The sequence below is a fragment of the Eschrichtius robustus genome, chromosome 17 (genome assembly GCF_028021215.1).
Source record: "Eschrichtius robustus isolate mEscRob2 chromosome 17, mEscRob2.pri, whole genome shotgun sequence".
NCBI lineage: Eukaryota > Metazoa > Chordata > Mammalia > Artiodactyla > Eschrichtiidae > Eschrichtius > Eschrichtius robustus.
Window position 1 is genome coordinate 14,495,468 of NC_090840.1, and position 13,125 is coordinate 14,508,592.

A 13,125-nucleotide genomic window follows, 5' to 3' on the forward strand; every position below is an offset into this window, starting at 1 on the left:
GAGACATCTACCTTGCAAATTCCTTCTTTGGTTAACAACTAAGATCTTCGGAAAAGACTTAAGAATGAATCCTGCTGCAACATTTTGATCTTCCTTTTTTTCTTCAAAGTAATTAAACGTAAGTTTTAAATTGGTTATAAGGAAAATAACCATCGCCTGAAGCTGCTGAACCCGGAGTCTTATAAGGCATTCCTTGGGGGCGGGGCAGTGGAGGAGAGCCTCAATCATTTTCCTCGGTCCTAGGGACAGAGTTGCTCCTTTGCTATAAATCATGGTTTGCCTAGTCTATAAATATTTGTTGGTTTTTCAACTTGCTTTTGGCTCTCTTACCACTATTTTTTTGTCTGTTTTTAAAAAATATCTATGATGGCTTCTTGTCTCTTTTGAGTCTTTGATGTTTGTAGAACCGATCTCCACAAAGCCAGCCTAAGTGGATTTTGGTATGAGCAGAAGCTATGATTTGACAACTCTTCTCACTATTTTCATCATTTAAAATGTGTCTGAAGATCCCCGAGTGCTCCGTGCAAAATGACAATAGTAATATGCCCCAGTATCTGAAAAATCCAGCCGATACACAGCAATTTTCTCTCCAAAACCACCTCGCCATGGCAAGGGCTGTGAATGACTTTGCAGTGTATATTGCTTCTTGGGGGAAATGGCCACGCGATGGCTTAAAATGGAGGCTCTGAAAGAGCTTGCAGCTGCCCTGGTGGACCTGCAGTTTCCAGCACAGAGCATTACAGCTGTGCCTCAGGGCCCTTTACAAACCACAGGCATTTGACTGAATGACTGGCCTAAGGTTTACCACCTGGCTCCCGAGTGAAAGAGGAACTACTGTGCTGGTGGAAATTTTATTACCCTATTTTGCAAAACTTTTTGGGTAAAGAGCATGAACATGTACAGGAAAAAATCCTTAGAGCACAATCAGGATTGTATTATCAGTGGCTTAAATGGAGCTGCGTGGTCCATTGTGGAAAACAAACATGTATGCATCTGAAGTACATTATGAGCCAGGTTTTAGCATCTTCTGTACACTTACTGTTTGAACTTGCTGTGAAATATCTTTCTTTGGGTCTGTGATAGAGGTTAGTATTGCTTACCCAATCTAGCTCTCTCCTTTCCTCCCTGGGCATGTGGAAAGATTTCCCAGCCCCTGCAGTTAGGCAGGATAGTGTGCCTAATTCTGACCAATGGACCAGCAGTGAAAGTGAATGCAGCATTTCCAGCCCAAGGCATTTAGTAGAGGTGTGAGTTAGCCACACACACTCTCTTTCTCTCTTTTTTTCTGCTTCAGTGAGTCTGGATGTTATAAACTGAAACAGCAGAGACTAAAGGTGTTTGGGTTCGTGACGATGTGCAGAGTTCCTGCTGACCTGTATTAACAGGTAATATGAGTGAAAAATAAATCTTTATCCAGCCAGGGCAGTTAGGGATTTATTTGTTACTACAGCATAGTATGCCTTATTTTGAATAATGCTAGATCAAATTCTCTCCTTGCAGAAGCTGATGGCTTCAAAATATGCAGTTCTAGGTCATACTAACTTAGGCTTTGTAGGCATTCCTGAACTTAGAGCAAGTATAACTGATTATGATCCTTTTAAAGGAACTATACCAGTTAGCTGTACTTTGAGAAAAGTTGATTGTAACTAGATGCATTCATAATCTAGATTGAAATGTCCATCTAGAATAAGCTTACCTTGACTTACTCTAATACATTTTTTAATGATCGCAAAGAATTAGCACTTGTATATATCCATATTTGCAAGACAATCATGTCATTTCATTTAGGATTATATCTCATAAACCTTTCTGTGGTTTTGGGTTTAAATGACTTTAGAATGTCAAGATAGGATCAAATTTCACATGGAAAATAAGGGAATTGGCATCCCAAGGCTATGAGGTTTTTCAAGTAAAGAGGATATAACATTTCCATAGGTAGATCCAAGCCATAGAACACCAAGTTTTATGGAACTGATCTCATAATTCCATACGTATTACTGATATGTTTTTTTTTTTAAAGATTTATTGATTGATTGATTGATTACTATGTTGGGTCTTCGTTTCTGTGCTAGGGCTTCCTGTAGTTGCGGCAAGCGGGGGCCACTCTTCATCACGGTGCGCGGGCCTCTCACTATTGTGGCCTCTTTTGTTGCGGAGCACAGGCTCCAGACGCGCAGGCTCAGCAGCCGTGGCTCACGGGCCTAGTTGCTCCGCGGCATGCGGGATCTTCCCAGACCAGGGCGCGAACCCGTGTCCCCTGCATTAGCAGGCAGACTCTCAACCACTGCGCCACCAGGGAAGCCCTACTGATATGTTTTTAACACCTTACGTTCTATCTTTGGTTTGTTGTATTTGAAAGACAGAATTGTATGCTTTGAAAAATGCTTTTGATACTGACAGATATAATAGTCATCGGAAAATTAAGTTTACGTAGGGGATCTTTGCCAATGATAGCCAGATTTAAACATAGCCTTCATATTATCATAGAAGGAATATTATTATGCCAAAACAGATATCTGTTGAAGGGAAAAGGCAAGGATAGTGTATTACAGTAATAAGGTCATATGGTTTGTTGTTCAGAAATGCATGTTTGAACATGTACTGCGCTCTCTGAAGCCGTGTAGATTTAGCTGATGGAACTAACCTCTCTGAGTGTCAGCACAATAATAATGTTGTTTCTGCTGCTGCTGTGGCTACGATGCTAAGCAGGGTGCTCTGCTGTGCCTTGTGTGCCTCATCTCATTTAATCCTCCCCACAGTTCAGTGAGGCTTAGAGAAGTTTAAGACCACACACCTCTGCTTATGGCATCAGTGTGGGACAGAGGATCAGTCCCAGTGTGTCTGATTAATTGCTATATAATATCCTAATTTAGTGAGAGGTACTGTCTTAGTCAGTTAGGGCTGCCATACAAAATACCATAGACTGAGTAGCTTAAACAACAGAAATTTATCTTCTCACAGTTCTAGAGGCTGGAAATCCAAGATCAGTGTGCCAGCATAGTCTGATTCTGGTGAGGGCTCTTTTCCTGGCTTGTAGACGACCACCTTTTCACTATGTCCTGTGAAAGAGAGAGAGAGAGAGTTCTTTCCTCTCTTTGTCTTCTTACAACAACACTAAGTCCATCATGGGGACCCCACCCTCATGACCACATCAAAATCTAATAACCTACCAAAGTCCCCACCTCCAAATACTATCACATTGGAAGGTAAGACTTCGTTTGACATATGAATTTTGGGGGCACATAAAATTTCAGTCTATATTAAAGAAAGTGCTAAACAAATAGTAGCTATTACCATTTTTGATAGTAATGGTATTACTATTATTCATCTTCTTAAGAAATGACTGTAGAAATGTAGTTGTCAGGTTTCTGGATCTTCAGACCTCTGAGGGTCTAACAATTGGACATGAGCATTTTATTTATTTATTTATTTATTTATTTAAAACATCTTTATTGAAGTATAATTGCTTCACAATGGTGTGTTAGTTTCTGCTTTATAACAAAGTGAATCAGCTACACATATACACACGTTCCCATATCTCCTCCCTCCTGCATCTCCCTCCCTCCCACCCTCCCCATCCCACTCCCCCAGGCGGTCACAAAGCACTGAGCTGATCTCCCTGTGCTATGTGGCTGCTTCCCACTAGCTACCTATTTTACATTTGGTAGTGTATATATGTCCATGACACTCTCTCACCCTGTCACATCTCACCCCTCCCCCTCCCCATATCCTCAAGTCCATTCTTTAGTAGGTCTGTGTCTTTATTCCCATCTTGCCACTAGGTTCTTCATGGCCTTTTTTTTTTTTTTTCCTTAGATTCCATATATATGTGTTAGCATACTGTATTTGTTTTTCTCTTTCTGACTTACTTCACTCTGTATGACAGACCCTAACTCCATCCACCTCATTACAAATACCTCCATTTCATTTCTTTTTATGGCTGAGTAATATTCCATTGTATATATGTGCCACATCTTCTTTATCCATTCATCCGATGATGGACACTTAGGTTGCTTCCATGTCCTGGCTATTGTAAATAGAGCTGCAATGAACATTTTGGTACATGACTCTTTTTGAATTATGGTTTTCTCAGGGTATATGCCCAGTAGTGGGATTGCTGGGTCGTATGGTAGTTCTATTTTTAGTTTTTTAAGGAACCTCCATACTATTCTCCATAGTGGCTGTATCAATTTACATTCCCACCAACAGTGCAAGAGGGTTCCCTTTTCTCCACACCCTCTCCAGCATTTATTGTTTGTAGATTTTTTGATGATGGCCATTCTGACCGTTGTGAGATGATACCTCATTGTAGTTTTGATTTGCATTTCTCTAATGATTAATGATGTTGAGCATTCTTTCATGTGTCTGTTGGCCATCTGTATATCTTCTTTGGAGAAATGTCTATTTAGGTCTTCTGCCCATTTTTGGATTGGGTCGTTTGTTTTTTTGTTATTGAGCTGCATGAGCTGCTTGTAAATCTTGGAGATTAATCCTTTGTCAGTTGCTTCATTTGCAAATATTTTCTCCCTTTCTGAGGGTTGTCTTTTGGTCTTGTTTATGGTTTCCTTTGCTGTGCAAAAGCTTTTAAGTTTCATTAGGTCCCATTTGTTTATTTGTGTTTTTATTTCCATTTCTCTAGGAGCTGGGTCAAAAAGGATCTTGCTGTGATTTATGTCATAGAGTGTTCTGCCTATGTTTTCCTCTAAGAGTTTGATAGTGTCTGGCTTTACACTTAGGTCTTTAATCCATTTTGAGTTTATTTTTGTGTATGGTGTCAGGGAGTGTTCTAATTTCATGCTTTTACATGTACCTGTCCAATTTTCCCAGCACCACTTATTGAAGAGGCTGTCTTTTCTCCACTGTATATGCTTGCCTCCTTTATCAAAGATAAAGTGACCATATGTGCATGGGTTTATCTCTGGGCTTTCTATCCTGTTCCATTGATCTATATTTCTGTTTTTGTGCCAGTACCAAACTGTCTTGATTAGTATAGCTTTGTAATATAGTCTGAAGTCAGGGAGCCTGATTCCTCCAGCTCCATTTTTCGTTCTCAAGATTGCTTTGGCTATTCGGGGTCTTTTGTGTCTCCATACAAATTGTGAGATTTTTTGTTCTAGTTCTGTGAAAAATGCCAGTGGTAGTTTGATAGGGATTGCATTGAATCTGTAGATTGCTTTGGGTAGTAGAGTCATTTTCACAATGTTGATTCTTCCAATCCAAGAACATGGTATATCTCTCCATCTATTTGTATCATCTTTAATTTCTTTCATCAGGGACATGAGCATTTTAACATATATCAGAAAATTAGAATTCAGTTTCAGTGCCACATTTTTCAAAATAACCTATTTGACTGTGAATCCCCATTGTCATCCGTAGCAGCTAAACTACAGATACAACCTAAGATTGCAGTCTGGATGTCCAGTTTAACTCAATAAGGGTCAAGTTGTAATTACTCTTCTGACCCAAGTCATTCTCAAAATTAACTGTACTAGCTAATCAGTTGGAAAGATTTTTTTAAAACACTTAGGGTTGGGATCCAATCCCAAAGCTATTAACCAGAATATATAGGGGTGAAGTCCAGGCATGAGTGTTTGTGAATCTCCTCTGATGATTCGCCCAGGCTGGAAAAGCACCACTACCAGAAGCGCCGTTAGCAGTGATGTAGCTTATTAAAGAGACTGGAAGACTCCGTTTGCTTTTCAAGCAAAAGTTAACCATACCTGTAATTTTATTCGTGAAACAGATTTGTAGTTACACATTTTAAGGTGATCTCTTGTTAAATTACTATTTTTGTTAGGAAGATGTGTTGAGGGCTTGTCATTCTATGCTTTATCTCATCTAACCTTCAGAGCAGCCCTAAGCTGTTGCACTGTGATTGGCCCCATTCTATAGATAAGACAACTGAGCCACAGGGAAATGTGAGTTAACTCATCTGGGATGACGCAGGAGGTTCCAGGGCAGGTCTATGAGCCTTGAGACGAGGCTCCACCAGGATGGGGGTGTAAGCCTTCCAGGCTTTGTTACCACTTCGTGAAGTTTAGTCATGGAAAGATTGATGGTGGCGATTCTGAAAAATAACCTGAGAATACGCCATGCTGCTGTCATGGGGGTTACATTTCCAGCACATCCCCCTCACCTTGAATCACGCACAGCCACGAGCAGACACTCTCAGCCATCTTGAAACTGAATCCCCCTAAAGCCAAATCCTCCTCTACCGAGTTTGTGATTAACATCTCTATCCAAAACGGTATTCCCTTTCTTGTCCAACACCTGTGCCCTCAAGATTGAGGAGTATCAAAAAGGGGGGATTGAAACCAAGCAAGACTCTGTGGGGCTTTCCCAAGTGCAGAAGCCCCGCTGTGTCCCCCATTTCTTGTTTGTAGGAAAAAGGTTTTGGCCTCCTAGACCTTCCCTGAGTTCCAAAGGGCAGATTCAAACAGTTACTAACTAGGGGAGTGAGGGAAGGCAGGAAGAAAGAGGAGTGCAGAGACGGGGCCCGGGCCTGGCTCCTCCTGGGGGATCTGATACACATCTCAGAGTTCTCCTACAGGAACTCAGGCCCCCACCCAGGGGGAGGATGGTAACCTCAGGCTGGGCATGAACCCGTGGACCCCAGACAGGCTGGAAGCAGAGGCTGATGATTGAGACTCCTGGAACACCACCCTGTCACTTCACTACCAAACAATCAGAGGAAGGCGACACACCCTGAAGCCCTCCCCCCATATTTTCCCTATAAAAACTCTTTCCTGGGAACTCCCTGGCAGTCCAGTGGTTAAGACTCCACTCTTTCATTGCCAAGGGCCCGGGTTCAATCCCCGGTCGGGGAATTAAGATCCCACAGGTTGCACGGCATGCTCAAAAAAAAAGAAAAGGAAAAAGAAAAAAAGGAAAAACTATTTCCTGCACCCATTGGGGAGCTTGGGTCTTTGGAGCATGAGCTGCCTGTCCTCTCTGCATGACCCTGCGATAAACCTTCCTCTGCTCCAAACGCCGACGTTTCGCTTTCTTTGGCCTCACTGTGCATCAGGCACATGAACACGGGTTCGGCAACAATTTGGCTCCGAGAAGCTTCTCTAGGGGTGATTCTAACTCATGATTGTGTCCCCGGGGGTAGCCCTGTGTTTGCAGATAGTAGACCCCCTAAAAAATAAATAAATGTACAGGAAAAAGAACCTTGGGTATTTTCCTAAGCTTGGTTCTCACTTGGGGAAACAATCAAGAAAGAGTTTCACCTCCCTGGAAAGGAAGACACCTCATCATCCCACCTTGAAATCCAGCAGCAAGGCTCCAGGCCATCCCCTGACTGCCTATATTGGAAGGATGGATGACAAGAGCAAACAAAAGAATATTAATAAATTTTTTTAAATTTATTTATTTATTTATTTATTTTTGGCTGTGTTGGGTCTTCGTTTCTGTGCAAGGGCTTTCTCTAGTTGCGGCAAGCGGGGGCCACTCTTCATCACAGTACGCGGGCCTCTCACTATCGCGGCCTCTCTTGTTGCGGAGCACAGGCTCCAGACGCGCAGGCTCAGTAGTTGTGGCTCGCAGGCTCAGTAGTCGTGGCTCACGGGCTTTAGAGCACAGGCTCAGTAGTTGTGGCTCACGGGCCTAGTTGCTCCGCAGCATGTGGGATCTTCCCGGACCAGGGCTCGAACCCATGTCCCCTGCATTGGCAGGCAGATTCTCAACCGCCACACCACCAGGGAAGCCCTTAATAATAATATTAATACTCTGGTTGTTAGTTCAAAATCAACAGCATTAAACCAAAGAGCCGTAACTACAAGGTATAAAGCTGTTTGTCGATGGGGTGAGGCCTCAAATGCCGCACCAAGAAGAGAAGCAGGTTGTGATGTTAAGAAAATTGCTCTAGTGGTCATGAACAGATCAGTCCAGCCTGGCACCCTGAACTCTGGGCTTCTGGTGACTGTAAATACTGTAGCCTGAAGGCATTTTGCTTTCTAACATATGTTGGAGAGGCTTAATTTTTTTTTTTGACGTGTTCAGTAATAAGAAGAGCTACCCATATTTAATACTTACTGTGAGACAAACTTTGTATCAAGTGTCTTACATGCACTGACCCACTTATTTCCTCAGAGCAAATCAATCAGTTAATATCTTCCTCACTTGATGGATGAGGGATTTGAGACTTAGTGCTCTAAGTAATCTCTCAAGCCAAGAAGTGGTGGAGCCAGGATTTGAACCCCGATTGATGTGAGAAGCCAAGGATGTGACGATTATATTGTCCCCTCTTCATGAGCACACGGAAGGGCATCGGCTTGGCTACAAAGAGTAAGTGACTGGATGTATGGCAGACCACGGTGTGACCCCGGTTTTCCTGCCACCCCTGGGAAGAGCCTCCTCTCCCACTTTTCCCTTTGTTGGATGAGGCTGAGTAGTACGGGATTCAAAGTAAATATTCACAATGGTTCTCTGGTCTTTAGAGAGAGATTTTCTAATTCTCTTCGGTTCTTTAGTTGAGACTTTTGCACAGACTTCAAATATGTGTACCATTCCAGGCAGGCCGAGGTTGTACAGGTATTCAAAAGCAGGCTGTGGATGGAAGGTGTGGTTGGTACCTCCCCGGAAGCCAGCAGGCCAGTAGTTGTGGCTCTTTGCCGCGCAATGAAAGCAAAGGGTTTCCCGTGTGGAGCCAGAGGCAGGCAGCTTTGAGCTTTGATCAGTCTAGAGAAAGAGATGATGGCTAGTGCTGGCACGCCTCCCAGCTTGGTACCTCACTCCCTGACAGTCCTGCCTGCCTCTAACCAATCACATCTCAGTGTTTTCCCTTGAAAATCGTGGTAAAATACTTAAGAATTTTTGTTTCCATGTAGACGTTAGTGCTGCATTAAAAAGGACCTTTAATTGGGAGAGAGAGGGAATGACTTCCGGAGCGGATACCTGCCATTCCACTCTGTCATCTGCACCCTGCTCTGGTTGAGCGTCTTTGGCAAAGGCAGAATGAGCTCTTAGGATTGTCCCTCGATTCTTTTCTGAAATTGCATTTCAATAGAACAGATCATCTTTAGGGAGAAAAAAAAAAAAAAAAAAAGCCTTGTATGTTCTGATCACAGATGCATGGGAAAGACACCAAATTTGCTTTCACTACAAGTTGAAGGTCTTCATCTGCCAAGTTGATTGGTTCCAAAAGCAGGTTCACTGTTGCCTGCCAGCGTTCCTCATATGAGCTGGCAGAAGCCAAACAACACATTTATGGCATCGGCTCTGCATCTCTGCATTGGAATCTCGTGGAGCGGAGTGTGAGGGGATGAAAAGGAACAGGGGAGCTTAAGTTGGTCTGAACTACACGACAACACTTGCCATGAAAATCAAACCAGATCCTCGCTGAGGGTCATTCGTCAAATTCCCTTCCTGTTTTCCTTTTCAGGCTCTTTGTTTTGTTTCCCTGATCCTTTGCCTGCAAGGCTCTTATGGAATCGGAAGTCAGGCAACACCACAGAAGAAAGTGAACCGAGCTTGTGGCGTCCCTGACTGAGCCAAACCCCAGAAACAGTGGAAATATCCACTGCCAGCCCGAGTCTGTAAGATTTCCAGCCTGCTAGCCAGACCAACAAGGTTTAGAGTGACGTGTGGGCCTCCTCGCTGTGAGCCTTTGCCAGGTTTGTGTTTATTATTTCACTCATCTGTCAGCGACGTTGATTTTGAGGGTTAACCTTTCTTTTTTCAGAGCCATTAAGTAAATACACTTCCAATAATCCGCAAGATCTAGCTTTACAGGGTGTGAAATATTATACTAATACTTTCCCCTCCAACAGACATTAAAGTTCAGTCATAACCAGTCTGCATTTGAGATTCTTCATTTGTTAAAGACCCTTAGGCTGCTGAAGGTCCTAGTCAGTGGTGTGGAGGTCAATGGTAATCAGCCTGATCTCCCCTAATAAAAGCCTTTGGTTTATAGTAGATGCCTGTCACGTAGCGTCCTCTCACTGTGGCTCGTTCCAAGCACCAATGTGTCATCACTGACCGCACAGTTGGGAAGAGATGCCTGAATGGCTCTCGCCAGGTGCCGTGAGCTACCTTCAGCTCACCTCTCCGGCTTTGTCTGGAGAGCTGCTGCATGGACACGCCGGTGCCCTTGGCCCTCTTGACGGGCAAATTGGGAGAAGGGGAAACTGATGACTTCGTGCCACCTACCTACGGAATTGTCTGTGAGATCCCTTACAGCTTCTGTGCTTTCTGGGTTAACGCTTGTAGCTGCAGGAAAATTAAAGGAAAATCAAGACGTGTGTCTCTCTTTCTCTCTTTGCACGACTATTGAAAACACTAAGAAGAGGTTTCCAATCTGGGGCAGTGAGAGTTGACCATTTGAAGTTAAGTTGGGACTGATTTCACACGTGCTCCCTAACTCTTAGATGAGGAAGTAATTCTATGGTCACAAGTGTGCTATGTGCTCCCAATTCAGGCCAAACCATGCCTGGCGAGGCATTTGTCTGTATTATATGAGATAAACTTATTAAGCTCTGACCTAATATTTCAGTCCTATTAGCCACGAGCCGGCAGCCTTTCTCACTACCATCTGAGGTAGTTCCGAGTAGGAGAAAGAATTCCCCAACCCATCTCTCACTATCAGCTCTGTATCACTGACCTCCTAGGCTAGGCAATGTTCCACGCTTTTAATGGACATTATCTCTCAACCTCTTTCAACCACATAAGGTAAAGATTATCTGCATTTTATAAATGAAACTAACTGGACCTAGTGAAATTAAGTTGCCAGAGTTTACACTGATCATTAGAGCAGGGCTGGGATTCGGAGCCCATTCTCTCTGAACTCAAAGCCTTTCCACCTCTTTCTAAGAAGGTATTGTCTCTTGTGTATATTGATTTGTATAAAGTGCTCCTTTAAGCCAAATTCTGAGCCAGGAATAGAAATGCCAGTCCTTGCGATGGGTCTGGCAGCCTTTTTCAAAATAATCAAGTCCAGAGGAGAGGAATTCCAAGGAGTACAGAGGCAGTGGAGGCTGTTTGCTAGGGGCTCTGGCCGACGGATGCTCTGAGCCCCAGGGCCTCTCCCCCAGGGCTGGAAGGAGGCTCCTGCTACGGACATTCTCCCTGGCCTAGGGCCCATTGTCACAGTCAGTGGTAGGAGAAGAATACTGCACGTTCCATCTGGGGTCAGGTTCTACGTCTGAAAGTGTAGTGATGCAGGCCTCAGAAACGACGAGTGATCACGTATGGGGAGGGAACGGCAGGCCTCGAGTCCTCGGCTCCAGGGGAACCACACAGGTTCTTTTTGTGCCTCCGAATCTCGATGAGCCACCAAAGACTAACACTGCATCAAGTGATGACTCAGTGGCATGATGTAAAGGCAAGCGATGATGACTTCGGCCACGTCATATATTCAGCTACCATTTATTAGAGATCCGTCCACCCGGAGTGGGGGAAAGGGCTTATTGTTGTGGTTGCATTATTTGAGGGATAGCTAAAGAAACCCTGTTTCTACTGAACATAATTTAGTAAATGTGGATGGAAAAATATCAGAACAAGGAGTCAACTTTAAAGCGTAGACTTAATGCTGTTGCTAACTTGTGTTATTTTGGAAAAGTTACATAGCTTCTCTGAATTTTCATTTCATCTTTAAAATGTGATTAGTATTACCTAACAAGGTAATATAATAAGACTCAAATTAGTTATTATACATGCAAATGCTTGAAAAATTATTGATAGTTATGAAACAAATGAAAATTGGCATACATGCATTGAATACATGCTAGGTGCCTGTAGAACATGAAGAGATATGTCATAGTCTCTGACACCAGGCACCTTACAATTTAGTTACAAAGAAAGAGTACAAACACTTAAAAAGTTAAACAACACAAGGGATGAGTACTATACAAACTCTAGAAATGCCATGCAGTAGTTCATGGTTAATTTCCAAATGAATGCCTCTGTCAGTTGTCCTAGGAGCTTAGAGGAAGACAAAACAATTGATGAGCGTGATATGTAAAGTGTTTTGGAAGAGGAATAATTTGACAGGGGGAGAGAGAGAGGGAGAGAGAGAGAAATTGATAAGTCAAGGACAACCCAGAATGAATATTGAATATACAGGTGTATAGGACTGATCTTTGTTTCCCCAAAATTTGTAGGTTGAAGCCTTAACCCTACATGTGACTATGCTGGAGATTAGGGCCTTTAAGGAGGTGACTGAAGTTAAATGAGATCATAAAGGTGGCACCCTGATTCAATAAAACTGGTGTCCTTATAAAAGAGGAAGAAATACCAGAGATAGCTTTATCTGTCTCTCTCTGTCTCCCTCTCTTTGTCAGGAGGACACAGTGAGAAGGCAGCCATCTGCAGGTCAAGAAGAGAGCTCTCACCAACAACTGAACCCTGCCAGAACCTTCATCTTAAACTTTCTATTTTACTGTCCAGAACTACAAGAAAAAAATGTCTATTGTTTAAGTTATCCAGTCTGTGGTGTTTTGTTATGGCAGCCTGAGTGGATGAGGGCAACAGGAACCGTGTAAATAAAAAAGAGAGGAGGAAGGGATACGCTGTACTCTTTAAAAGTTGGTTTTGTGTTGTTTTCGTTTTTTAATTAACATTTTGGCCAGTAAGTAGATAACCTTGGAGTTTAATGTTTGGAAAATGATAGACTGAAAAGGACATAGAATAAATCAGGGTCAGGTTGAAAGTGAATTTGAATGCCACTAAGAAGTTCACATTTTATCCTGTAGCAAACGTGAATGCACCTCAAATTTTTAGAGTGGACAATATGCTCAGTAGTAAAGCAGCTCTTTAGCAAGAATAATCCTGTAAGAGTAAGAAGGCTGAATTTTAAAGAGCAGAGACACAAGGCAAAAGGTTGTTGTAATAATTCTTTTAGAGTTTAATGCTAAGTAAAAGATCATTTTTAATCTATATCAAAAGTGAGCTTGGTAACTCATCACATTCCTGTATTTCTGCCAAGAAACTCAGCAAATGCAGCAATTAGTTCCATCTTCTCATTTATTTGTTTCTCTTACTTTATGACATGGATTATCTATTTTTTAATACATGTTTCCCCACTATCAGAATAAATATAGAGCGTTCCTATGGAAATTTTTGTAAGCTGAAATGGTGTGAAGTGCATAAGCAATTACCTTAGGACGCATCTTGCAAATGGATGCG

At 42.7% G+C, this 13,125-nt stretch overlaps 1 protein-coding gene across 1 annotated transcript in view; it reads left to right on the plus strand.

Annotated features, from left to right (window-relative positions):
- Positions 1 to 9,442, plus strand: part of C17H8orf34 (chromosome 17 C8orf34 homolog) — a 357,552-nt gene extending 348,110 nt beyond the window's left edge. The window contains 1 exon segment of the mRNA XM_068525761.1: positions 9,386 to 9,442. The gene's annotated coding sequence lies outside the window, so the exon portion shown is untranslated.
- Positions 9,443 to 13,125: the final 3,683 nt, after the last annotated feature.